General features: G+C 42.0%; 1 long non-coding RNA gene across 1 annotated transcript; it reads right to left on the bottom strand.

The window, feature by feature from the left end:
* Positions 1 to 665: 665 nt before the first annotated feature.
* Positions 666 to 8,652, bottom strand: LOC146188461 (uncharacterized). The gene is made up of 3 exons (XR_014707208.1): positions 8,602 to 8,652; positions 5,803 to 5,863; positions 666 to 905 (listed from the first exon to the last, which is right to left on the bottom strand). It is a non-coding gene; the product is annotated as an uncharacterized LOC146188461 (long non-coding RNA).
* Between the last annotated feature and the right edge of the window lie 19,247 nt (positions 8,653 to 27,899).

The raw sequence follows: 27,899 nt of genomic DNA, 5'->3' as shown, positions 1-27,899 counted from the left end.
ATAGCAAGACCCCCCCCCCCCACCCCTATTTCTGCCGGCAGAACAGAAGCATAGCATGCCGGGGCTCAAGGGGGGGAGAAACCTTAAAAGGGTGTTAGAGTTGAGGGCTGCCATGAGGCTGTTCTATCCTTCTCGACGGTCACAAATAATGCTGCAAGTGCGTCAACTGTAGTCTCTTTTTCCACGTTCAATTTCTCTTGGATGACATGGAGATTAGAGTAATATAGTTCTCTAATTACAAATAGATGTCAATCTCATAGTTTGAAAAAAATTAGATGATTACGTTTACTTGCGTAAAAAATTGCTTATCGCATTTGTTTTTTTTTTCATTTTTCAAAACAAAGCCACTATGCGAGAAACCATAGTTACGTAGGTCAAGGCGTGTAAAATTCACTACACCATGCTAAGCTCTAGATGTAAAAGCGGCAAGAAAATATTTGCAGAATTCGATTCCACACGTGCTGCTGCTTGTCTTTTATGTGATTTCATTTGTCTCTGAAGAATTCGTAAACAGCTCGCTTTTCGAGTTGTTCTCTGGATTTTCCGAGAGAATAGTACGTAAAATTTCACCGTGTTCATAGAATGGTATTCAAACCTTTGTAGCATCGCTGAAGAAATAATTTCAGAGAAAACCGATAGCTTTTGATTTCTCCCTCAAAGAGAAAGAAGTAATGTACAACTTTTTATTTCTAGAGCACGCTGTACGAAGGCTATCTTCGGTAGAAAACTCCCTGCACACATCTTCAGGAAGATAGTCCAAGGTAGAGTGTCTGCCGGCATTCAGTTCTTGTATTTGGGGGTTCAATCCGAAGTAATATCGAAACTTTCCTCCCTTCACTGGGGAGGTGGGCCCGGCTTCAGTAAATGACCCATGATAGGAGTACCGCCTCCTGCTGATAGAGTTACTGGAAAAAATTGAAAAGTGCATATTAGTATACTTGTCGTTCATTCTACATTCTCATTCAATAGTGACTGGAAATATATTTACGGTGACTCGACTATGCTTACCCAATCTATAAAACTGTATCAAAGCATTACAACTGGAGGAAACAGAAGCCAATATTTTGAGCCTTTTATTCGTTTTCTCAAAGTATTTCTGTACTCTGTTCCCATGAATATAGAAATAATGAGGAAAATATACGGTTGCATTTACAGAAAAACATCCAATGTCTAACTATACTTCGAGCTATAAAAGGGTGTGCTCAATGATTTCAATCACTCTATTTGCGCTAAACGAGAGTTTACTCAGCGAATACAGCCGCTTTCATTCGTATGGCCTGAATGTGGAGAGGCGATCACACCGGAGAGGTCGCTAGGGACAATGTTGAACGTAATCGATGGGACCTGCATAGCCGTATTCAGTGCGCAATAACATACAACATGCCAGTACCTTCTGCTATAAGACAGCACCATAAGCAAGTTCCGGTAGGTATCTATTGATTCTTTTTGACGTTTATAAAGTAAAAAGTTCGCTACAAAGTGTTTTAGCACACAGTTTTTCAAACATTTGGAGCGGTTGCTTTAAGCTTCCCAACCGCACAATATGGCATGCAGTGAATTCCCAGAACTCCAAATCTTCTGGAAATAATTCCTTGGTCCTATCCTCTCAAATAGCTAGGACTTTCACGAATGTAAAAAACACTGGCAACATTAGTAAGAAGAAAACCTCCTGGGCTCCTAAGAAGAAGAACCCTACAAAATATTGGGCATACTACTTCAATGCCGTCTGCATATATTCATTGGGTACTGATGTGTCCACTGCTTGGCGTCAAGATCAACACGGACTAGACAAAAGTGTTTCCTTGAATTGCCCCGTTGGTTAGACGCCCGAGTACTGTCCGGAGTGCACGGGTTCGAACCCGTCCTCGGTGGCTGCGTTTCGCTGTAGGCGAAACGAAGAGGCGTCCGCGTGCTGTGCGTTGTCAGCGCACGTTAAAAATCCCCAGGTGGTCGAAATTACTCCGTAGCCCTAGACTACGGCTCCGCTTTCTCTCTTTCCACTTTCACTCCCACCTTCCTTCCTTCTCTTAAGGCGCAGTTCAGGTGTCCGCAAAAAGAAGTGTAACAGTGCTGCGCCTTTCCCTTCCTGCGAATCAACTATTATTATTATTTGCATTTCCCCGTCTTAAAAGATTTCGCTATGAAGGCGGAGCCTTTAATGCGGTTTGGTTTGGTTTGTGGGGTTTAACGTCCCAAAGCGACTCAGGCTATGAGAGACGCCGTAGTGGAGGGCTCCGGAAATTTCGACCACGTGGGCTTCTTTAACGTGCACTGACATCGCACAGCACGCGGGCGCCTTGCTGTCCGCCTCCATCGAAAAGCTGCCGCCGAGGCCGGGATTCGATCCCGCGCCCTTGGGAACAGTAGTCGAGCGCCGTAACCACTGCGCCACCCCGGCGGGGTAGGAGCCTTTAAAGCCTTTAATGCCTCAACGTTATGAGTAACAGTTGTCGACAGTAATGTCGCGCTTTTCAGTTGGTCGAAATGATCGTGGCTTAACAGTGCTCGAATTTCAAACGAGGCCAATTGTACTTGGGGTAGGAACCATGCAAACAAATAAAGATATATGGTATATTGATGTTGCAAATTATTGGGACACTGTTTAGTTATCGGTTATGTAGCCATACAGCTTATTTACCTAATTAGAATATTTATTCAATAAGTAGTTGCCTAAATATACACTTAGTCAAGCGAGGCTGTACTTACAACAGAGCGAAGTGATAATCAATTACTTTATTGGGTGAATTGTCAGAGTAGTGTTATTTAGGTTATTAGCGCTAGTTTTTGCTTGCTGAACCTAAACTATGCCTTACTGATAGGTATGCTTCGTACTGATAATTGACTGAAGTATAATGCACCAATAAGCTAATAGGCAACTAGTGACAGTTTATGCTTAGAGAATTGGGCCTTTTTGTTGCCGGTAATTACGTCCTACGGCAAAATTGCACCAGTCTCTCATTACTGCATCCGCCTTGAAGCACTTCAGTGAGCCAAAGTGTCCCCTGAATGTTATGACGCCATCGAACTCGACACGTAAAAGAACCAGGCCACGCTTACAAGTTTCGCACGTTATAGTGTTGCTATCCCTTTGAATTGTTTCATATTTGGCGCGGCTTCTGTTCAAATAAAAAACCGCAATCTGTAACGCACATTAACATAAAGATTTATGAACCAGACATCCCGCAACCAAAATTTCAAATTGACGCTAAAATGCTGCCAGATTTGCAATGGGAAAATAAAAAAAATTATTTCATTGAAAAAGAGATCCGAAAATAAAAGAGTAACAATATCCTGAGTTGCTAGCCGGTAGCGCAATTGCTGAGATGTTAGATTTAGTTACTGCAAATATAAAGATCTTCCGTATAAGGACATAGTCGAGTGGCTGAAATCAGTCAATAAGGTCAAAGATGATTCTACCTCATCGTGCCGCTGTGAGTTTTTTATCGTTGGCTCAAAATGTCACATTCAGGGAATTATATGCAAATCTGTTGCGAGATGCCGTTCTAAGAGATTGGATTATTTAGCAGTCGTCACCCGACTTTGAAGCCTATCTGTGCTCATTAACAGCTGTCTAGAAAGAAGCAATAACGCTACTGATTTGCAATGTTTACGTGCGCGTTAACATTGACTTATTTCAGTCACTGAAAGTAAATCATTTACAACCCCCTTTCGCGACCCTGACCTAAAGTCACTAACTCACTGTACGATTTGCTGCAGACACATTCAAACCTCGAGCAGCTGACGGCCGATTTTATTCATGTCAGCGGCTCAGAAAACGTGAAATGCGCTTTTATAAATAATCAAACCTTTTAAATGTGCGTGGCTGCGTTTAAGGAGCTTTACATGAAGTGCCCCAAGCTTTATTTAAGTATTTATATTGTGCTATCTCCCCCCTTCACCCAATACCTGAATATAAGCCACGTCTTATTGCGAAAGGCAATTGCTCGGGGAAATGCGACGTATCATAAGCATCCAGGATGTTTCAGCAGGATATAACAGAAATTCCACGTGACTTTTCTTTCTACTCTAAATTGTAGAATCAATGTCTGGCAATTCTGATAACCTTACGTAAAAAGATGGTAATTCGCTATTGAACAAGTACTTTCAGATTGAACGTGTTGTAATAAATGAGCAGCATAGAATATATGATTTACCTTTGGTATGTACCTGTGTATGTCTCTAACACTGATCAATTACATACGCCAATATGCTTTGTTTTCTGGCGTTCATTTTATAATGCTTTTATTTCAGGCAGAAATCGCAAGCAGAGACCGTGAGACGTTGCTTCCTAGACATTTGGTTTCACTAGAGTTTAGTGGTGATAATAAAGTTGTACTTTCCGCGCGAAGACCGGACGTTGAGGGACAATCATTACAGTTACTTTAAAATGTATCTGACATCCCAGTAGTCAAGAGCAACTTGAAAATTACGTTGTTATCATTAAGGAAGTAAATCTGAGCAACCGTGCTCGGAAGAAAATCGGTTTGAATTTCAAAATTCGTGTGGGAAATTCGTTGGCGTGTACCATAAAAAGCTCGCTGTGTCCACCCAATGTGGGAGTTTTTACTTCGTATATGGTGCTTATTGCAGACAGAAGTATATACAGAGAACATGATAAAGAACTCAGATAATGGCTTCATTTCCTTAGCTTGACAGAGGAAATAGCACAATAAAAAGGCTGTAACGATAAATGCCCCATCAACAGCGGACGCTGCCCGACGGATCACAAATGTTCTCGATCTCGCTGGCACAAAATAGACTAAATTGGCTTCTGTGTGATAAAGAATCTTCAACTTTCCTTCTAGCTCGAGTATATTGCATAGGCAGTGAATTCTAATGAGAAAAAGTTTCATGCAGTCCTTAATCAGTTTCAATAAACAGAAGGTAAATGAAACTTCAGGATTTTAACACTTTTTTTTCTTGATTACTAGTAACTCCTGCCCTAGGCTAAGCACATAACGGCTTTGGAATTTCAAGCCACAGTTTATTGAATATAAAAACGGTAGTAAATAGATGACTCAAAATATTTTAATGTTGACTAATATAAAACAGGAAGGCCACCAAGATAACGTTTTTGTCGTGAGGAGAAATTTACATTTTGTGCACCTGTGATGCCACATCATGGGCCTTGAGGACAGAGAACAAAGCATTACACAAAGACGGCCCAAAAACACGGTTTACAAGGCACGTTTTATGATGTATTCGACTGATGGCACTCGTGGAGCACTCTTGTAGTGCCGGACAAACCAACACCACCACAATCGCATCAATTCGCAGCATGCGCCGGCGTCTCTAGTAAGCACTAGCTCTACACACCATTTGTGGGCACGTTGAATAGCCTCAGAGACAGATAACAGTCTCGGAGCTATACATGAGTGCACAGAAAGCTCCACAAGTACCGTCAGCCGAAGCCACTATTATATTCTTACCGGGGAACAAAATATAAGTGCACTTTGAGGAACCGAACTCCTAAAAGGTGCAGCAAGCTGGTCCTCACACGACAAACCTTGAGCTCCCTTACGGTCCATTCTCACTGTCATTAAAAATGCGTTCACGAATGTTGTACTCTAGATTTCCCGTCAGTCGCTTGCAGCTGTGGGTGACAACGGTTCTTAGTTGTGGGTTATACTGAGCACAGCTTTTTAACAAATAAAATAATTTATCAGGAACATTTTAGTTGCAGAGAATAATATACTGCCCCAGGTAGAGTAGGGTGCTGTGATTCATCTTGCTCTGCACTCGGAGCCGAAATTTGTTCTTCAATGCAATTATCTATAATTGAAATGTATTTTGCTTACACACCTATAACAACCATCGCCAGCGATAACATGAATCCTGAAAGGCCTTCCATGGCTAGTCGGTCCTGCAAGAGAAGAAGAAATGTTAATTTGCCAGCTTGTTTCTTGCATACACTACAATAGGGATACATATTGCCTTCTTCATAGTGTGATTCGATTTTATTCGGTTTAAGGGTTAAAGGTTTAACGAAGCGAAGCGACACAGCATACGACAGACGCTGTATTTGATGCATCCGAGCTTTTCGACCACCTACGGTTATTTAACATGCACTAACATAATATAGCTCGCGGCTGCCTTGCATTTCACCTCCATTGGAAAGGGGCCGCTGTTGTCCGGATTCGATCTTCCATGACTGGGTACACCGGACAGCTGCCCTAACCACTCTGACAGTGCAACAAGGGAATCGTCTGATTTGAAAAGGTTATCAGGGCATACTTATAGTGCACACACTATGAAATTGTAGGCGTATGTACGATCGAACATATATGATCATACTCTCATACTCTTGCGGGCACTGTTTATTTTGATGCCTCTGCACCAATTTCTCCGCTGCCCATCATCATTAATAATAAAGAGAACTCCAATACAAGGCGATATGAAAGAGCACTGAATAAAGTAAAAGGGGGGAAGCATCAGTGCGCAGGCCGACACAATCTTTCGCTAGAATAGCGCTCGTTGTGTCGCCCTCTAATCTTGTGCTCCCGTCCACGTTTCGCGCTGTTACCTCAAGATACAATGTTTCGACAAATGAACTTGTCTTCGTAGGCCATGACGAAGACAAGTCCACTTGTCGAAACATCGGTTCGACCTGCGAAATGAGGCTTCCGCCCTCTACCCATGTTCAGTGCTCTGTCATATGTGTTATCTATCTCCCTCCTGTCGTAATACCTTGGCGATGGCGATATGAAAACACATAACTCCAGATTGTGGATATAAAATAGTTTCTTCCGTTCAGCTTTCTTATACGGAATTCCTATATTAAGAAGTATCTGCAGAAGCGATAGCTTTAGTGTGCAGGGACAAGGGCTCTAAATCCGACGACAAGCCGTTGTTCGCGCATATATCTGACACCGGCTGGACAAACAAATATTTTTTTAAATGCGGGTTAGCTACGCAGAGTGTGCATTTTGACTTATACGTAAGCAGGAGCTGACCTCATACACTTTAAACAACACAGGCGCCCTAATCTAGCTTTCGTTTGTACCACGGCATTCGTTACAATAACCGATCACGCATCATGCGCTAATACCAGTATATTACGCGGTACCTTCAATCTTGTCATATTAAGCAAGTTACATGTACACTCAAGTTGTCCGAACCAACCGTTAACGCATAGCACTCGTGATATGCATTAAGAGGTAGCAACAATTTATATCATAATGATCTCCATCTCCAGGTTGACTATGCCCCCTAACGTCTTAATGGAGATATCCTCTCTCAGATTCCGTTAAATACCCTGTGATTTTGGGTCCTCAAAACCTTACCAACATAAAACGTTTTTCTTCTCCCTATTACGCTCCCCTTCTTTCGGACTTCACTCTGTCAACCTTAGGTAAAAAAGGTTATCCTGAATGAGAATTGAATTTCGTGGCTGCGCCTTTTTCCGCAAGAATGTCATTAGCTGAAGTTTTTTCGCTGATCCAGTCGGCACGCTTCCTCTCCTTTAACGCTGCACCCTCCATTTTCGTTTCATTGCTGTAAGCGTGGTTATAAGGTCATGTAAACTAAACTAAGTTTAGGCAGACAGACGTAAAAATAAAGGTGCACTGCTCCAGAGGTCTCTCAAATACAAAGATGAATTCCCAGAACATCGGCGCATTGAAAACAACACGAAGAGAGAAAGAAAACGCCACAGCATGCCACCAATAGTAATCTGAAAAAGGAAGCCGAACCTTCTTTATCACAGCCGAGTACGAAGTTCCCCTCGACGAACAAATAAATCCCACTTGCACATCATTTCCCAAGCAGATATGTTTGGCCAAAAATAAAAGTTAGCACCACTCTCATCCAAGGTGGTGTCCTAGCGCTGCTGTTCTGGATATCATGCTCATACTCGCCCTACAACCTGTCATTAAGAGAAATGTCCTTCCAGGGTGCCTCAGTGGTTACGGCTCTCGACTGCTGTGCCCAAGAAAGCGCGTTCGAATTGTATCTGCGGCGGCCATTTTTCGATGGAGGAGAAAAGTAAAACGCCCACGTGCTGCACGATGTTAATGCACGTTAAAGTACTCCACGTCCTCCCCTACGGCGCCTCTAAGCCGGAGTCGCTTTAGGACGTCAAGCCCAACAAACCGCACCAAACCAATACAAAATTGGAATCCTAAGGGACAGATAGTGCACATGCTTCGCACATAGCTGGTTCAACTGATCCAATTTCAGTTTTCTGAATGTCAACCCAAACACAAGAAATTCGGAACGATGTAAGAAATTTCACTGGTAAAAACTGACTGAGCTTCAATGAACGCGGGAGCAGAGAGCACAATACTAGGGTTCGCCACCCCCAACATAATCGATCCTAGAGATGGCGCCCAATAAATGGTCCGCTTTCTTGCACTAGCCAATTGAATAGCTTCCTTTTATGTAGCATCATCCAATAAATGTAGCCCAACTATCGGCAAACAGGCCATTAACACTAACATTCAGTGGTACCATAGCATCAAAATTATTAAATGCATTTGTTTATATTTGGGCTTACGTTTCTCTCAGTGATATAGCGTTCAAAAAGATTTTTTGTAAAAGCGATTGCACAAATATTAGACGGAAAGAATTGATCGAAGGTTCAAACAGTCTAGCACTACTCACACACAGCCTGTTGGGATTTGCTCGACAAGAGAAGTGTCTACTGAACTGATGCCTGCATAGGTCGGTATTTATATAGCGAAAAATTAGACTGACCAACGTTGTCAAGAAGGACCCAAATAGAAACAATTATTTTACACAAAATATATGATGATGTTCGCCATTTTAAAAGTTCCCAAACCAACGGACATATAGATTATTGCGAAATCATTTCTGATTGACAGCAACAATGAGCGTTGCACAGTAAACTGTCATTCTCTATAATTACATTTATTCCGTTGGTGAGCCAATCATGCTATCTTCGTGTTCTGGAAATGAGAGTGGCATATTGTTTAAACTTAGGTACAATGTATGAGATGGAGTGATTTTATTTATTAGTTATGGAAAATTTTACGCTAGACGGTTTAGTAGATTGAGCCAGAGTCAATGGCCGCGAAATACCATACTGCTATGAAAATATACAGATATGAGATTTTTGCATCAATCTATAAGCTGCTGTTAATCTGCATTGCAGTATTCAATATAAATATTTCTCCCCTCTTTGGTGAGTGCTTGAAGGTCTTGTTTATTACTAAATGTTCGAAAATATTCAGTAAATTGCACTTTTAAAAGCAAACACGCAGTTGGCATCAAACAATGAAAAAAACGTTGCGGAGGCTACTTTAGACTGATTATTTTTTGTGAAGGCGAGAGCATAATATCCGATTGTACGTTCTTGCGTCGCCGGTGTAAATCGCTTTCGTGATCTAGCCTCTAATTTGGGTATCACTTCAATCCTATGAGCACAAAGAAAACGAATGACACCACTTTAATGCCACTGTACGACAAACTATAATTTCTCAGCTGTTAAATAGAAAAAATGTAAAGTTCTAGCCTTTCACACTTATTTCATTCGTCCCCGGTTGTAATTCGTGTCTCGATTTAAACCTCTAACTTCCCTTGAAAGACGTATGATACGTGCAACATGAAATTGCATGACATAACACGAAACGCGACGAATGTTAGCGTCACGAAGCTGATACGAAAGTCCAAATTAGTTCAAATTGTAGGGTTGCAACTGATGGTACATCATTGCATCCATTGAGCAGTCAGGAAAGCTCAATAATATGATATTATTACAGATTTTGCGCCAAACAATTGTGCAAAAAACGCACAGCTGTTTGGTTGCAGTCCAGTTATCTACATGATCTTTGCTGCAAAGATTGACCTCTTGCTAATGTTTTTTTTTTCGTGTTCGCGGTGCTGAATTGCGCACATTTTTTATTAAAGAGCGAATGTTCAGGTCTTGCGCTGACATGACTTCAGGTGATGACATTGATAATGGGCATTTTGGCTTCCTTATAGGTATCTTGAGGCAGTAATTAAACAAGGGAAAGCTGTTAACGTGCACCAGGATGACTGCAGAGAGCACTACAGCTTTATCGACCGAGCCAGGCATGTTTTATCTTATCAAGTAAATCATCGCATTTCATTATTAGACAGAATTGTTTTGTGTCAATGAGAGGCACAGAATTACACGTTGCCTTGGGTAGAGAAAATAACTCCAACATCGGCTGTGTGCTTAACTACATGTCCATGTCCTTTTCTAGCACAATTGTCACCCAGTGAGACACACAATACAAGGCTTTTTTTACGTACGCGTGGAGCGCATAGGGTGGTGCGAAACTGTACAGCCTTCCAGATGTTTAATAATAACATGGGACCGCCGTTACCGCGTCGAAAAGGCGCCAAGGAGAACCAGAACTGCAATCTGAGTAGGAAGCGAGCGCGCGCAACGCTCGTGCTATGTCAGTGATTATTTTCTTCATCGCCCGAAGCAACCCACCTAGAGTGTGAGTTGTGATTTCATTTGAGGTTCAAATACAGCCTCGTGAAATCCTCTAAAGAACCGACCAACTCAGTTCCCAAATCTATTTTCGGTCAACTTACTTTCACCCTATTACACATGTGCTACCAGATCTGAATGAATTCACTCCGCGTAAGGGCGCTTTGTCTTTAATTCAAAATACGCAGCAGGATAAAATCTTGGATGCTAAAAAGCAATTATTCCCATTAACCTAAATATAGTTAGCAATTATAATTACAGTCCCCCTCAGTTATATGTTGTAACTAACAACTGAGATTTCTTTCTTGCCCATCTAGGTGTTTCATCGGAACCGTTCGCTCATTTCGGCATTGCTCGCTCAACTTGGTGGTGTTAAAAACAATTAGACATAGTCATTTTGTGCTCAAATCCATATTAGCTGATGATGATTGGCGGAGACCATTTTTGCAGTTATCAGGACAGCGTATTGGGGGTGACTCTCGCTCTAGTAGCAGCAGCTGCCGGCGTAGCCTTGCCCTCCCAGCCCTTCTCCTCGTCCTCGTTCCCAGGGGTAAAATTAAACGCCTGTCAGTCTGACGTAAAATATCATGCAGCGGCTCTCCGCTCCCTGGAATCCCCGCAGTGACCAACATGCCAGGATGCCTCTGTCATAAATAATCATTTTTTCCTCTAAACGAAAATAGGCAGTCATTAAGGGGAATGCTGTTCGACGAAATATATCTCTTCAATCTCAAGCCCAGTTTTCGCATGAATAACTCGTTTTTTTTTTAGTTTAGATTGCCTGTCAACCAGGACTTTCTCCTTCAAATAACCGCAGTCTTTTTTTTTTCTTTTCCTACTCCTGTTCAGTAAAAAATGCTTTTTTCGTTTTGCGTATCACAAAAATAATTTCGGCTATTTATGATGTGTTTCATGTAAAAAAATTAAAGATTCTTGCACGTGTCGTCTGTTTCTTGATCTTGAAAAAAATATATGCATATGTATTTATTGAAGAGAAATCTGAAATGCACCGGCAGTGGAAAAAAGTGGGTTCCAGGTTATATGAAACATTTTTAACTATTCATGAGTACGACAATCAAGTAACTGAACTAAAATCATCCAGCCTTTCGCGAAATTAATTATCGATTTAAATTCTTGAATCCTCGGGCGATTTAAATTCTTCCGGAGAACTTGAATGCGGCCTTCTCCGCATGCACATGGTTGCGCAAGGCTGTCAACTTGCAAATGTCCCGCTATACAGCACAAATCAAGACAGCAAAGTATAAAGGAATTGACCTGATAACATTGAATGAACTCATTCACCATCCTTTGACATTGTTCTCACAGTAATGTTCAAATTGACTAATCTTTTCGGTAATTACACCAGAGCTGTGGCGTTTTTTAATTGCACTTATTGGGTAATAAAGAATTCGTAGCTTCATTGTATTTCATGTGTATATTTTGGTTTGATATTCCGTCTTCCGAATACTTCCATTTTGTCAGTGTTACTTGAACCACCGTCCAGTCGCGTTTGTCCTCCCACCATTCAATTCAAGCTGACCGACGATCACTTTACCTGCGACCCGGCTCCATCTCTCCGATGCGCCATGGCTCAAATATTTTAAGTAAGATCATGGGGTGAAACCTGCGCCCCGTAGAACTTTCGTTGAGCGAAATAATAACGCACATTTATTCAAATATTGGTCATGCAAGTTTTTATCGTTATCATGGGCTTCGACGTCTTGTTGCAATCTCTTTTGTATGTGTGTATGTGATGGACAATGCAGCGCCAGAAGTTACAATAATCATCTAACCAAGTTGCGCTCTTATAAGTTCTACTCAATTTTTATTGTGGTCTTGACGACACCGGAAGTGAGAATAGCTCCAATGGACGGAAAGTACATACCTTTTTCAGTGAACACACATTTTCAATTGCAGGGCTCTGGCTAAGCGCAGGAAGCCATTAGAAGGATACCATGCATAAGTCTTGATCCAGGACTGCTTTTACACAATGATGTTGATCGCACTCAAACCTTAGGATGGGATTTCCTCCGACGTAATTCTGATAAAATTGATTGTGTTCGGGCTGAGGTCTCAGTTTTTCAATTTCCATTGCCAAAACCTGCTTCTTTGAGTCCTATTGTTATAGCCCTGTAGTCGAAGTCATCGGCTTTCGTCTTTACTCTAGAAGACCGTTCTTGTACACCTTGCTTGTAACTCTGTTGGTTTACACGAAAATGAAAACTGCAGTACAAAACTTCCGTAAAAGGCGCACAAATTGAATCCAAGTGCAGAATAAACCTATGATAGGAGCCAACAACAGATACCCAAGAAGCTGCACTGAGCTTAGTAGGTCACGTAAGCATGCTGAAGCCACGGCTTGAAGTTTGGACGTTTAGGGACACAAAACTCCATTACAGGCACCGCGAAGTAAAATAGTCCGTCGACGGAAGGCACAGTAGCATTTCGTTTGGTTTAGCAATAGCCCGCCATGAGAGAGGCAGTGCATGACGTATTTCTGAAGGTAGACGTTGTTGTCAAAGGAGAAAAGAAGGCGGCGCCTTCGATATAAAATAGTCCCGTATACCATTTATGTGCTCGCACAATAGCAGCCATAATCGTTTGAGAGGTTCTAGAAGCATTAAATGGTAGACAAACATCGCAGTAAATTCATACAGGCTGTCTGCGCACAAGATGGTTTTGTTGCATTCATCGACTTTGTAGGGGGACAGCAAGTATCCACAGTGGATAGTTATAGAGTTCGGCTCCTGGAAACAGTTCAGTGCGCTGTTGATATGCTGGGTCGTCTGGACGTCCTTTGGCGAGATTCATAAAGTGGACCGTAATCCACGCCAAAAAGAACTTGCGCCATTTTCGTTATTCGTAACCTTAACGATCAAAGCCCAAGTACTGCTTCAGAGCTGAATGATGCCATGCTGTAGCGTTTCGTATAATTACTTCTCATTGGATTGAACATTGCTTGCATACTCATGATAGGGTTTTCGTTTCTTTTTTTTTCGGATTTGAAGCCCACGATATGCAAACACAGTGCCTGGCTCCTGCACGGGCAAGCGCTTCATACATGTCTTCTTGTAGTACCACTCGAAAAGGTTGTCAACAAAATCACTGCAAATGCTTTTTTCTTTCCCCTAGAATCTCGCTATACGCGTGGGGGCGAACTCCGAGAGTCAGTTATGACAGAATTTCGCAGTAACCCATCGTGACCCCTTTGTAACTGGCTCCCAAATTGTGGTCGGCATCATGCCGTTATCTTGCGGAAATGATTGCATTAGACAGTGGAACATCGTTATGAACGGCTGCTCGGGATTCACGCAGACGGGGAATAGGCTGCCATGAATTCAATTTGGCTGCACGATGTAGAAAATGGAAAGACGGGTCGTTAAGGCTTTGTAAAGCACGTGTCATTAAATGGCGAAAAGGAAAATCCAGCTGGGAGGTCACAGAAGGGTTTCCAATCAGAATGCAGATGAAACTAAGTAAGCGCCTCTTGTGCTTCGTTAAGAAAAAACATGCCAATCTGTGCGAGTGTGTGGCATCATTTATTCAGTTATTTATTGACACTGTTGCTTGTTTCAGGTGCTGTTACAGGAATGGGAAATCTGAACGAAAAATAAATATTAAGGCTGTAATCATTGATTACTGTGCCAAGGTTTGATTTTCATTGCTTTTCGTATCAATAACTGCGTATATCTTTTGAGATATGTGCTGTAAATCTCTGAGTTGCAGAAGTGCTGCGTCCGTGTACCTACTCGTCATCGTTCCTGTTCCACTTCGCCCGCTTCAATGTTTAAACCGCTAGGCAAGGTCGCCCATCAGTCGTTTCTACGGAAAGCTTCAGGCACTGTAACGTGTGGGCACCGGTATACAGGGTGCACAGCTGTGTCCAATGTGGCGGGGGAACATCGCAAGGCTTATGAGCGGCGGAAAGTTCTGCAGAGGAACAAGCGGGCACTCAAGATCATGCACTGAGCGCATCTATAGGGAGACACAGAGAGTCATAATTCGCCTCCTGCATGGAAAACGAAAGTGTGGTTTAGAAACCGGCTGTAGCCCTCTCGTTCGGAGAGCCGTCACAAACAGTAAATACTATTTAACGCCTCGGTAAGCCACAAGCGACCATGTAAGTATAGGCTACTGTGAAATTGGCCTTGTAGAGCAAAGAAAACCGATGTCGTAGATGACAGGCTTCAACGCTGGTACTGAAAGAAGCAGACCTCTGCCCAAGCACAATCACTTTTAGCCCTATTACGTGGGAAGATGTGCCTGCCTTAAGTATCAATCAATATGATGAACCTCGTATAGAAGCAGTGATGGGTCTCGTCTCATGCAGGACATCCTTCTAACGACTTTCTGCTAAGCGCAAGAAGTCCTTAGAAGAATTTGCCTTTAGAAGAAATTTTGTATTTACTCAATCAGTTTCAGCGACTTCCGTTCATTCGAGGTATTCTCATTTTCGTTATAAAGAGCATGATAACAACTGCCACGAGCAATATTTGAACAAGTATATGTTATTAGTGCAGCCAAGGAATGTTGTACGGGGCGCAGTTTCCGCCTCATGCTCTTACTTTGAAAAACACTTGAGCGATAGCACCTCAGAGAGATGGAGCAGGGTCGCAGGGAAGGTGCACGGTGATCAGATTGAATTGAACTTTATGGGGAAAAGAACGACCGGAAGGTGGCTCAACATGCGCATAATATATACAAGATGAAAGTATCGGGAAGCCGGAAGAGGCATTGATGCATCTGGGAGACGGCGAAGCCAAAAGCAGACATTATAGTAAAGTAATCTTCAAGTGTAGCACGTGGGGTGGTTATGAGTTGTCTATATTGAATAGCTCGCTGTGATCATTTAACTGGCGTTTGGCAAGGCGTAGTTCCTGGTAACTTGGGACGATATACACGATCGAAAGGACCCGTTCGAACCGGCAGCGAAGCTTCGATTCCGCGCCAACTACTTCATTGATCGGAAGGACTAAGTGCATCTGCTCCTCACATTGTAGCTGTGCTGCTGATTTCATACAGCTTCAATTTCTAGAAATGATTGTTATCTGCAATGTGCAACTCAATATCATATAAAACATAAGATCATAAAAAATGCGATATTGCGATTTCACTGTTTCTGTTTATTGGAATCGGCACAAGTCAGGCTACCGCTACAGCCGTAAGCACAACGAACAATTGACATTGGCGTTCTGGATATCAAACCAAAATAGAAACATAAAAAATGTGATGAAGCTACGAACTCTTTAGTAAACAGTAAGTGGTTTGGTTTGGTTTGTGGGATTTAACGTCCCAAAGCAACTCAGGCTATGAGAGACACCGTAGTGGAGGACTCCGAAAATTTCTACCACCTGGAGTTCTTTAAGTGCACTAACAACGAACAGCACACGGGCGCCTTGCTTTTCGCCTCCATCGAAAAGCGGCCGACGAGGCCGGGATTCAATCCCGCGTCCTTGGGAACAGTAGTGAGCGCCATAACCACTGCGCTACCCCGGCGGGGTATAAACAGTAAGTACATTAAAATTAGCATGAACTGCTCTTATGTAATTGTAAAAAGGACAAGGCCAAGCTTGACGAACATGTTTTTTTATTGTTATTCAGGGGAACGTCAGTATACTGAAGCTGTCTTGCTCTGTATAGTGTACGGGGCATTTCTGAGTTGAAACCCTTGCGCTCCATTGTGGATATTGAAAACGCCGCGGTCAAATTCTCCGTATGAATTTAAGTCACCCGAGAGTTCATACCAAAAATTTAAATCGATAATCCACAGACGTTTTAGCTCCCTAAAGGCTTGTGGGCTCTTCGTACAGTCGTACGATTGTCCAAATCTTGAACAGTTTAAAATGTCGCATGCAACTTTATACCTGTCTTTTCCACTGCCACTTGATATCAAACTTTCTCTGCATTAACCACATATGCATATATTTTTGTCATGATCAAAGAGCAGGCGCCACATGCAAGAAACGTTAATTTTTTACACGAAGGATGTCATAAACAGCAGAAAATATTTCCGTCAAACGCGAAACGAGAAAAGCATTTTTCAGAACAGGAATAAGACAAGAATGAAGTCTGCAGTAATTTGAGATGAGAAATTTTTTTGACAGACAATTTAAACATGACAAGAATGAGTGATTCATGGGAACATGGAGGATTAAGATTATGGAATGCAGTATAATTTGTACAACAACTTCCCAATAATTGACTGTCTACTTCCCTTTTAGAGAAACAAAAAAGGTCACGTTGACACAGATATAGTGGTACACTGATCGCTGCGGGATTCGTGGAAGCGGAGAGTCGCTGCATTATACACTACATCAAACTGACGAGCGTTTAATTTTGCCTTGGGAAATGGAAGATGAGGACGAGGAAAAAGGCTGTGAGGGCAAAGGCACGCCCACAGTTACTGTTACTAGAGTGAGACGCACACGGTAGGCTGTCCCGAATATTGCAAAGTAGTATCCGCCAATCAAAATCGATTACTATGAAGTGAGCACAAAGTTACTCTGACTTAATGTTTTTACCCCACTCATGTAGCTCTAGCAATGGCGAAAGGAGCACACAGTTGTGTTGAACACCCTATATGGCAAGAAAGAAATCTCAATTGTTGGTCACAACAATAAACTGAGGAGGACTTTCATTAGTGGCGTATTATCTTTAGTTTATTGGGAGTATTTACTATTTAGCGTCCACAGAAGAGCACCCTCACGGTTACAAAGCAAACTGCACGGCTTTTATATAAACTGTGTAGTTCAAAAACTTAACCTTTTGTGAATTTGTAACCCAAGACAAAGCGCCCCTATGCGAAGTGATTCCATTCAAAAATGGTCGCACTAGTGTAATAGAACAAGATTAAATTGACCGAAATTAGATTTGGGAACTGTGTTTGTCTGCTCTTTAGACAATTCCACGAGGATGGACTAGCAGCACGAATGAAATCACAAACTATACCCTCCTTATTGAAACATTGAGTGTTTGCCTCAATGCAAAACCACAATCACGACACCGCAGACAGAGCACAAGAAAAATGCTCTCAGATTTCGGTCATAAAATGTGCTTCGAGGTGAGTTTGATTTAGTTTTATTTCATTTTGAGAAGGAGGCCCTGAGGTAAAAATCGTCAAGGGTATCTCCTGTGTCTACGTACAACAGTTAAAGCTCATATACATGGCGGAAAAACAAGATAGGTGCACAAAGAGGATCTTCGGACGATCCAGAATATAGTCACTTCCATAGCATCAACGGTGCACGTGCTCATTGCCTCATCAGGTTTCCGTTCTGGTTAGCCTCGGTGCCTGTTCGCAGCAACAGCGGCGCTCCCGCGTTATTATTAAACATCTGCAAGACTGTACAGTTTCGCAGCACCCTATGTGCTCCAAGTCTACGTAACCACCTTTTATTCATGTCTCTCACGCGGTGTCAACAGTGCTAGAAAAGAACTTGAATATGTAGTTTAGCACACAACCCTCTTGGAGTTATTTCTCAACGCAAGGCAGCATGTAATACTGAACCTCTCGCTGTCACGAATATTTCTGCAGATTAATTAAATTCGATTATTCACTTGATAACATGAAACATGCCGGGAACACTCAATAAAGCACCAGTCTTCTGCTTTTCTCCTCAGACATTCTGTTGCGTGTTACCAGCTTTTTCCCTTGTATACTTACTGCCTTCAAATATCCATCTTAGCGCCAACCATAATACCTACTCACTCATCGTCGCCGTCATTGCCTACCAAAGGCCTGGAGTGATGTGAACTCGAGACCTCAATGTTCCCTTCTTAGACACAAATGATTTCAATTCAATTCTTCGCATTGCTTTGCAGTAATACGAAAAAAATTTTAGCACGACATCAACCTTAGCTGCACAGACCAAGTAAATTACGGGACTAATGGGACGGGTTTGACGGGAGGGAACGGCGGGATGAGAAAGGAGTGCATATTTTTTTGCGAAGATGCGACATGCTAAATATGATTGTAATTTTGAGCATTGCTGACTGTGTGCAGATCCCGAAAATATATTGGTTTTGGTTCCTAATTGCTTACGCGTTGTTCTTGGTTGCATGCTATGTGCTTAAGATGACGTGTAAGACACTATTATCACTGATCACTACCCATTTTTACAGAACTGAAATAATGTATGGTCGTTTTTCTATCCTCATCTTGCTCGATTTTGGTTTTAAGTCTTCAGTGCTGAATATGATTTCCATGTGGAGTGTGGATCACCTAAAAGGTTAGAAATCTGCGATATGAATGGCATTGCAAGAAGTGTGAGTAGTAAATTATATATAATTATCACGTGCTTTTGTATCAAATTAGCGACGCGACCGTCTTTTGTGCAGCCATCAGCGAGTGTCATACCACTAAACTTTCCATTTGACATCTAAATACAATACAAACCTACTACTCAAGACTTACTAGAGGGAGTACATTCGTATCAACATCGTGACTCAAACCTTCATCTGGCAGCGTTTGAATTGATGTCATGGGATATCATGTTGCACGTACCATACGTCTTTTTTGTGAAGATGTGTGTGTTTAAAGCTAAAGCTTTCCTAATACCTAATTAATAACAGTGACATTAGTGTTTTTTGTGAAGTATAATCAGGGTGGTGTTATTCGAGCTCACATTGCACAAATAATTAAGGTGGTAGCGAAGTTTGAGGTTAGGTGACGAAAGAGATTCCAAGCGGCGACGCAAATACTTGTTATGAGACATTCATACTTTCGCCTTCACAGAAAGTTAGCAGTCTTAAGTACCCACCATAACATTTTGTCTATGGTTTGATGAAAAGTGCATGTTTGCTTTTATAACTGCAATTTAATATATATTTCATAAACATTTAGCCACAAACATGACCTTCATGCAGTCACCAAACGGGGAGAAGTGGTCTTTATTGAGAACATCGCAGAATAAAAGATGCTTAAAAATAGGTGCAAAACTGTATATCACGATGTATTCATAGCAGTCATACTTCGCGGTGGTTAACTCTAGCGCAATCTCTTAAACCGTCTCGCGTATAAATATCTAATAAACGATAAATAAAATCGCTTCATCTCATATATTCTCTCTTACAAACAATATGCCAATCTCATTTCCAAAGCCTAAAAATAAATGACCGGTGTTTCAACGGAATCAATTTATCTAGACAAAATAACATCTGACTGTGCCTTTGAAACTGCCTGTTCATAAAAAACCTCTTCGTAATATTTAAATATTCTTCGTTTGGCAACGTTTAACATGGTGATAGTCGTCATATGTAAATATGTAAAAGCACTGTTCCTATCAGGTTCCTTGCTGACTCCGTGGCAATATATAGCCCAGCCAATCCTTGAGGCCCGTACGTGAGGGGTTCCTGGCATTTTGAGCATTGCATCAATTTTTTTCATCTCATTTTTTGCCATCATATTTAAGCAAAATACCCTTGTAACGATGTACCACTGAAATAAAAGTAAGCCTATTTAGAACTTATATTATTCACTAATTTTGGTGGTATGATACCACTGTATGTTAATGTTGATTACCTTTTCGCGGATCGTTTGCGGCTACAGTTGCCGCATGCATCTGCATAAAAGCATGGCAACTATCCCTGTAACTAGTGCAGGAAAACAGACCATTTATTCTGCGACATCTGCAAGATTCATTATGTGTAAAGTAGAGATCCCAAGTATATTGTGTTCTTTGCTCACGCGCGTGCATGGAAGCACAGTCACGCGTTCTCAGAGGCGAGAGTTAGATCGTTCCGAAATTCATGTAATGGAATGGACGATATGAAAGCCGTGTATCTATTTTAGTTGAATTGGCGAAATGCAAAGTGTGCGCCATTTACGTCCCTTGTGATTTCAATTGTGGATTGGTATGGTGTGGTGTGCTGCGTTTGACTTCCCAAAGGAACTACGCCTATGAGGGACGCCGTAGCGGAGGACGTGGGGTTTTTTTCCGTGCACTGACATCGCGCTGCATATGGACGCCTTGCTTGTTGCCTCCAATAAAAAGCGGTAATCGCGTCAGGGATTCGATTCCGCCTCCTTGGGACCAGCATTCGAGCGCCCTAACCATTCAGGCACCTTGGCAAGACATTTCTCTTTTAGTTAGAGGATGTGGTTTCAAGGTTAGCGCTTTGACAAATATAACCATGCTGAAAGCTGTCCAATCAAAATGGTTGGTGTAGGCTTAAAGCAGAGAAAGCGTGCCGAATGAATCAGGGAAAAAACTTGAATTAAATCTATTTTAGGGGAAATAGACGTCGCAAGGAAATGCAGTTCTAATCCCGGATAACATGTAGTACATAAGGGTGAAAGAGTGAAGTTCAAAGGAAGGCAAGCATAGTAGGTGCAGAAGTATATATAAGGTTAGTAAATGTTTGAGTACTGAAATAGGAATATTGGAGAGGCCCTCGCCCTGCAGACTGCAGGGCGTATAGTCAGGATGGTGGTTGTGATGATTGTGATACAAAATTTTTCCAACATCTTTATGCATCTTGGGGCGCTGTTCGCTAACGGTGGGTTCGGACAACTTGAGTGCAAATGGAATTTGATTAATATGACGATATAGAAGGTAGAACACGACAGTGTGTCATTTAAGCACGATGATTGATCTGTTATAGTACCAAATGCACAGTACAAACGAAAGCTAGGATATCGCGCCTGTGAAGTTAAGTTAGGGAGATCTCCTCCGGCTTAAACATGCTCTAAATGCGCACCTTGCATATACGCAAATGGAGGACGTGGGGACGGTGGGGGGGGGGGGGGGGGAGGAGGAGCAAATTATTTGTCGTCGGACTGAGAGGCCTCGTGCTAGCACACTAATAATATCGCCTGCACAGACTTCTCAGCATAGGGATTCTGTAAATGAGCATTGAAGAAAACAAACCCAGTGAAAAAACACTACAGAACCGGGTGAAAAATACGACACAATATTCTGTATTCTCTCGTAAACATCATATTTTTCTGTAGTTCTGTAAAACGTTTTTTATTTCTGTAGTCTTTCTGTAGTATATTTCGGTTGCCTGCAGTTCTGTACCACGTCTCAGTTGTAACTTCAGAAATTTGTGATGTTAACCAATATTTTAAGCATAAATTCACTCTAACCAAAGAATACAAATATCAGCAAAGGGCTTTCAGGTACATCTTTACGTCACACAAAGATATTACAGCAAAACCTTTATCCGGTAACTCATCAAAGATTTCAGGTACATAAGCACAGCGTCTTGCTTTCCCGTATCTAGTTACACTCCGTGGTCCATAATAATGAAATGTGCTTCTTAACTTCCGTTTAGAAGTATTGAAAATAAAAAATGTGAATTCCAAAAATGCCGCTATATATTAAAGAGCAAAGGAGATAGAATAGATCCCTGTGGTACACCCGCTTTTACAGGGAGCTTTCCACTGTGGTTCATTTGGCTGTTAATTCTGACCACTTGTGAATGTCTGCATAATAAATTCTTTTGAATAACATAGAAAGTACCTCGAAGCCAAGAAGGTACAGTTTTTTCTTATAAAATAATATGATTAACGAAAAGAGCACAGCTAAACGTGTTTTCATTGAAAGCAGCGGATAACTCATCATCAAATTCCTCAAGCATTAATGTAGTGACACTTCTCTTAATGAACCTATATTGACGGTTTGAAATGACACCAAATTTGTCAAAGAAGGAAGTCATACATTCAAATAGGAAGATCTCTAGTATCTGTGGTAGAATTGTCAGGATAGAAATCGGTGTGTAATAATAATATTAATAATATAATATTAACAATAATATTAATACTGCAAATAAAAGGGGAATTATTTGTCGCACTTGTTCTTTGAACATCTCATCGCTTCTGCTAGCTTCATGTATACCTGGCCATAGGGCAAGCGTCCCAAACACACCCACGTTCATTACACTCGTTGCCTACGGTGGTTTTGCAAACCCAAAATGTCCCTATCATTACTGCAGTCACGTGTGTAACCTATGTGGCGTTGCAACCTTTCCATGCCTGTTAAAACAGAGGGATAAGCTTAATGGGGCAGCGTGCGATGCAGTTTGTCGCAATTCTTTCTTTTTCCTAGAATTCTTTTCTTTCAATTTTCGTGGCATCATTGTAGGTTAACTCCTCAACAACCTTTATTATTGTAGAGCTTTCTTTATCCTTTATTGACAGCCACTCTTTACTCGAAGTAACGCAGGAAGTCCAAGCTTCCGAGCACGTTTTGAGCGTTCGGTTCCTTAATGTGCACTTACATTTTGTTCCGCGGTAATGATCTGAAACTTGACCTTATAACCTTGCTTTGGCGCTATAGTTGTGCAATTTTGTGTACTCTGGCCTAGAGGCTCATGATGTGAAATCACAGCTGCTCAAGATGTCAATTTTTGCTCTCAATAAAAAAATAATAGTTTTACCATTCCTGTTTCACATCCGCTAATATGACAAGTTATGGGGGAAAGAGAAAGATACAAGGTTCTCAATGCGGATTTTCAGAAAATAGCAAGGAGAGATAAGAATGCCTTTCTGAACATACAGTGCCAAGCAGTTGAGGACAACAGCCAATTAAGGAACACTAGAGCTCTGTATAAGACAATCAAAGATATCAAAGGAAGCTTCTGTGCTAAGCTGGGCGTGATAAAGGACAAACAAGGCAAGGACCTCACTGAAGCCTCAGAGATAAAGAAGAGGTGGCAGGAATACACAGAAGAACTGTACAAGAAGGACCCGAATGTGCAAACCCAACATAAGACGGTTGTGATTACTGATCTCGACTCGGGCATCCTGAAGAGTGAAGTTGAATGGGCCTTAGCCAGCCTTGCTAAGAACAAAGCTAGCGGAATTGATGGCATTCCAGCTGAGTTGCTTCAAATCCTCAACCATGACGCTGTTAACATTCTGCATACATTATGTCATAAGATTTGGACAAACCTGCAGTGGCCACAGGATTGGAGGAGGTCAATTTATATCCCCATTCCAAAGAAAGGCAGTGCCAAAGATTGTTCCAACTACCACACGATCGCGCTTTTTTCGCATGCTAGCAAGGTGATGTTGAAAATCCTCCAAGGTAGGCTGCAGCAGTATGTGGATCGGGAGCTTCCGGACGTGCAAGCTGGGTTTCGCAAGGGCAGAGGAACTAGAGACCAAATTGCTAACCTCCGCTGGATCATGGAAAAAGCAAGAGAGTTCCAGAAACCCATCTAATTCCGTTTATTGATTATGCGAAAGCGTTTGACTGCGTGGATCACAGCAGATTGTGGCAAGCTCTCCAAGAGATGGGAGTTCCATTTCACCTCATCTGTCTCCTCAGGAACCTGTATGAAGGGCAAGAGGCCACAGTCAGAACTGGGCATGGTCTTACTGATTGGTTTCCGATCGAGAAAGGAGTGAGGCAAGGCTGCATACTGTCGCCCTGCCTATTTAACCTATATGCAGAGTGCATCATGAGGAAGGCCGGTCTGGACGAGTCTTCAGCTGGAGTGAAGATTGCTGGAAAACGTATCAACAACCTTAGATATGCGGATGATACCACTTTAATGGCAGAAAGTGAAGTGGAACTCAAGAGACTTCTGATCCGCGTACAAGAAGAGAGTGAGAAGTTTGGGCTTAAACTGAACATTAAAAAGACAAAGATCATGGCGTCTTGCCCTATCAAGTCCTGGAGCATCAATGGACAAGAAGTGGAAGCTGTGACAGATTTTCTGTTCTTGGGCTCCAAGATTACCTCGGAAGGAGACTGCAGCCATGAAATTAGGAGACGCCTGCTTCTGGGAAAGAGAGCACTGGTTAGCCTTGACCGCCTAGTAAAGAGCAGAGACATTAGTCTGCCAACCAAGATCCGTATAACTCGTGCTATGGTCTCTCCAGTTGTGATGTATGGATGCGAGAGTGGGACTGTGAAAAAGGCTGACCGCCGAAGAATTGACGGGTTTGAATTGTGGTGCTGGCGAAGACTATTGAGAGTTCATTGGACTGCCAGAAGATCAAATCAGTCGCCATTGTCGACCATAAACCCTGAGTGCTCATTGGAGGGTCAAATTTTAAAGTTAAAGCTCAGCTACTTTGGTCATCTGATGAGAAGAGAGGAGTCGCTGGAAAAAGATTTGTGTTGGGAAAGGTTGAGGGTCGCCGGAGAAGGGGTAGGCAGCGAACGCGTTGGTTAGATGGCATCCTCGAGGCACTGCAGATGAAGTTATGTGATGTTAGGAAGATAGTGAGAGACCGGAAAGCGTGGCGTGACATGGTCCATAGGGTCACGAAGAGTCGGACACGACTGAACGACTAAACTGAAACTGAATATGACAATATTTGGTGTAATCTATTTTACTGGCGTTTATGAAATAATTAGGCATGGCTTTGGGCATATAAAATACGTGATTTCTTTTAAGGTAGGGAGGAGTTACAATTAGTAAAAAAAATCGTGTTCTTAAAATGCTGCAGGTTCATTTCCCTTTATTTACTGCACCTGATTACGAACTGTACGATAATTTTTCTCATTAGAATTCACACTCATTGAGACGCGCGGCATGGAAGCAATGTTGTGTTGATGGTCTGGGTGGTGCAGAGAAACCCTGAAATCGTATAATTGAAATAATTAACTTCCAGATTCCTCAAGTCAGAAATTAACTCGAACTCCTTCTTCTGTGAGGTGGAAAGTTGGGCGAGTTGGTAATTAGACATGATTGAAAAAACACACTGAGGTAAAAAGGACGACGACTAAACAATTAAAGCTTGTAAACTTTTAAAGCGCTTGTCCAGTTCTTTAAGTGCTTAGTAGTCGCCTTTTTTTGCGCAGCGACTTTTTTTTTTCAAATATGCCACTTATCTTGGTAAAAGGTAAATGTAGATCACTAAATGTACGACAGTTGGGCTACACTACTTGCATTACCTCTGATCTCTCCTTGATGAGTCATGTAATATAAAGGCCAGCGACGACCCGGATGTCCAGATCCGACCCATGGCGTGGGGCGTGTCGCCCGGTGTCATCATCGGCGGGGACGCGCCTACTGGCCACCTTCTAACACCACCTACATTTTGCCAATAAATTATAACTGACTTGTTTCTCGCTTAAGACATTGACGGCAAATTGGGCAATTGTTTCTTTGATTAACGTAAGGGGCTTGCCTAAAATGTGTCAATATTGAAAATCGCTACTGATTTTGTGTACTGTTTCTAGAGCTTCTTCCTTACGACGAAGATGGCCTAAAATATCTTCAGTAACCGATATCACTCCGGCCTTGGTGAAATTATAATCAGGATATTTGCCTATTCCTTTTATAATATTTATTATATATTGAGCGTATTGTTCCAGTTAGGATATAATAGCGAAGATCGGTGCGTCTGTTTCTGAATTTTAGATGCGACAATATTCAACGTGCTTGTGTGGCACGATGCTCAAAGCTACCTTCTCCAGAGACAAAACGACTCACGCTTATGAATGTAAAGTGCCCATAGCAAGACCCCCCCCCCCCCCACCCCTATTTCTGCCGGCAGAACAGAAGCATAGCATGCCGGGGCTCAAGGGGGGGAGAAACCTTAAAAGGGTTTTAGAGTTGAGGGCTGCCATGAGGCTGTTCTATCCTTCTCGACGGTCACAAATAATGCTGCAAGTGCGTCAACTGTAGTCTCTTTTTCCACGTTCAATTTCTCTTGGATGACATGGAGATTAAGGTAATACAGTTCTCTAATTACAAATAGATGTGTATCTCATAGTTTGAAAAAAATTAGATGATTACGTTTACTTGCGCAAAAAATTGCTTATCGCATTTGTTTTTTTTTTCCATTTTTCAAAACAAAGCCACTATGCGAGAAACCATATTTACGTAGGTCAAGGAGTGCAAAATTCACTACATCATGTAAAGCTCTAGATGTAAAAGCGGCAAGAAAATATTTGCAGAATTCGATTCCACACGTGCTGCTGCTTGTCTTTTATGTGATTTCATTTGTCTCTGAAGAATTCTTAAAAGCTCGCTTTCCGAGTTGTCCTCTGGATTTCCCGACAGAATAGTACTTAAAATTTCACCGTGTTCATAGAATGGTATTCAAACCTTTGTAGCATCGCTGAAGAAATAATTTTAGAGAAAACCGATAGCTTTTGATTTCTCCCTCAAAGAGAAAGAAGTAATGTACAACTGTTTATTTCTAGAGCACGCTGTACGAAGGCTATCTTCGGTAGAAAACTCCCTGCACACATCTTCAGGAAGATTGTCCAAGGTAGAGTGTCTGCCGGCATTCAGTTCTTGTATTTAGGGGTTCAATCCGAAGTAATATCGAAACTTTCCTCCCTTCACTGGGGAGGCGGGCCCGGCTTCAATAAATGACCCAAGATAGGAGTACCGCCTCCTGCAGATAGAGTTACTGGAAAAAATTGAAAAGTGCATATTAGTATACTTGTCATTCATTCTACATTCTAATTAAATAGTGACTGGTAATATATTTACAGTGACTCGACTATGCTTACCCAATGATTAAAACTGTATCAGAGCATTACAACTGGAGCAAACAGAAGCCATTATTTTGAGCATTTTATTCGTTTTCTCAAAGTATTTCTGTACTCTGTTCCCATGAATATAGAAATAATGAGGAAAATATACGGTTGCATTTACAGAAAAACATCCAATGTCTAACTATACTTCGGGCTATAAAAGGGTGTGCTCAATGATTTCAATCACTCTATTTGCGCTAAACGAGAGTTTACTCAGCGAATACAGCCGCTTTCATTCGTATGGCCTGAATGTGGAGAGGCGATCATACCGGAGAGGTCGCTGGGGACAATGTTGAACGTAATCGATGGGACCTGCATAGCCGTATTCAGTGCGCAATAACATACAGCATGCCAGTACCTTCTGCTATAAGAAAGCAGCATAAGCAAGATCCGGTAGGTATCTATTGATTCTTTTTGGCGTTTAGAAAGTAAAAAATTCGCGACAAAGCGTTTTAGCACACAGTTTTTCAAAAATTTGGAGCGGTTGCTTTAAGCTTCCCAACCGCACAATATGGCATCCAGTGAATTCCCAGAACTCCAAATCTTCTGGAAATAATTCTTTGGTCCTATCTTCTCAAATAGCTACGACTTTCACGAATGTAAAAAAAACTGGCAACATTAGTAAGAAGAAAACCTCCTGGGTTCCTAAGAAGAACCCTACAAAACATTGGTCATACTACTTCAATGCCGTCTGCAAATATTCATTGGGTACTGATGTGTCCACTGCTTGGCGTCAAGATCAGCACGGACTTCACAAAAGTGTGTCCTTGAATTGCCCCGTTGGTAAGACCTGCCCGACTACTGTCCGGAGTGCCCGGGTTCGAACCCGACCTCGGTGGCTGCGTTTCCCTGGAGGCGAAACGAAGAGGCGTCCGTGTGCTGTGCGTTGTCAGCGCACGTTAAAAATCCCCAGGTGGTCGAAATTACTCCGTAGCCCTAGACTAAGGCTCCTCTTTCTCTCTTTCCGCTTTCACTCCCACCTTCCTTCCTTCTCTTACGGCGCAGTTCAGGTGTCCACAAAAAGAAGTGTA

This window comes from Amblyomma maculatum, chromosome 5, assembly GCF_055883805.1.
Source record: "Amblyomma maculatum isolate TAMU_Amacu chromosome 5, ASM5588380v1, whole genome shotgun sequence".
Taxonomy (NCBI): Eukaryota; Metazoa; Arthropoda; class Arachnida; order Ixodida; family Ixodidae; genus Amblyomma; species Amblyomma maculatum.
Note: the sequence above shows the minus strand (reverse complement) of the source record. Positions and strands in the feature narration are given on the sequence as shown.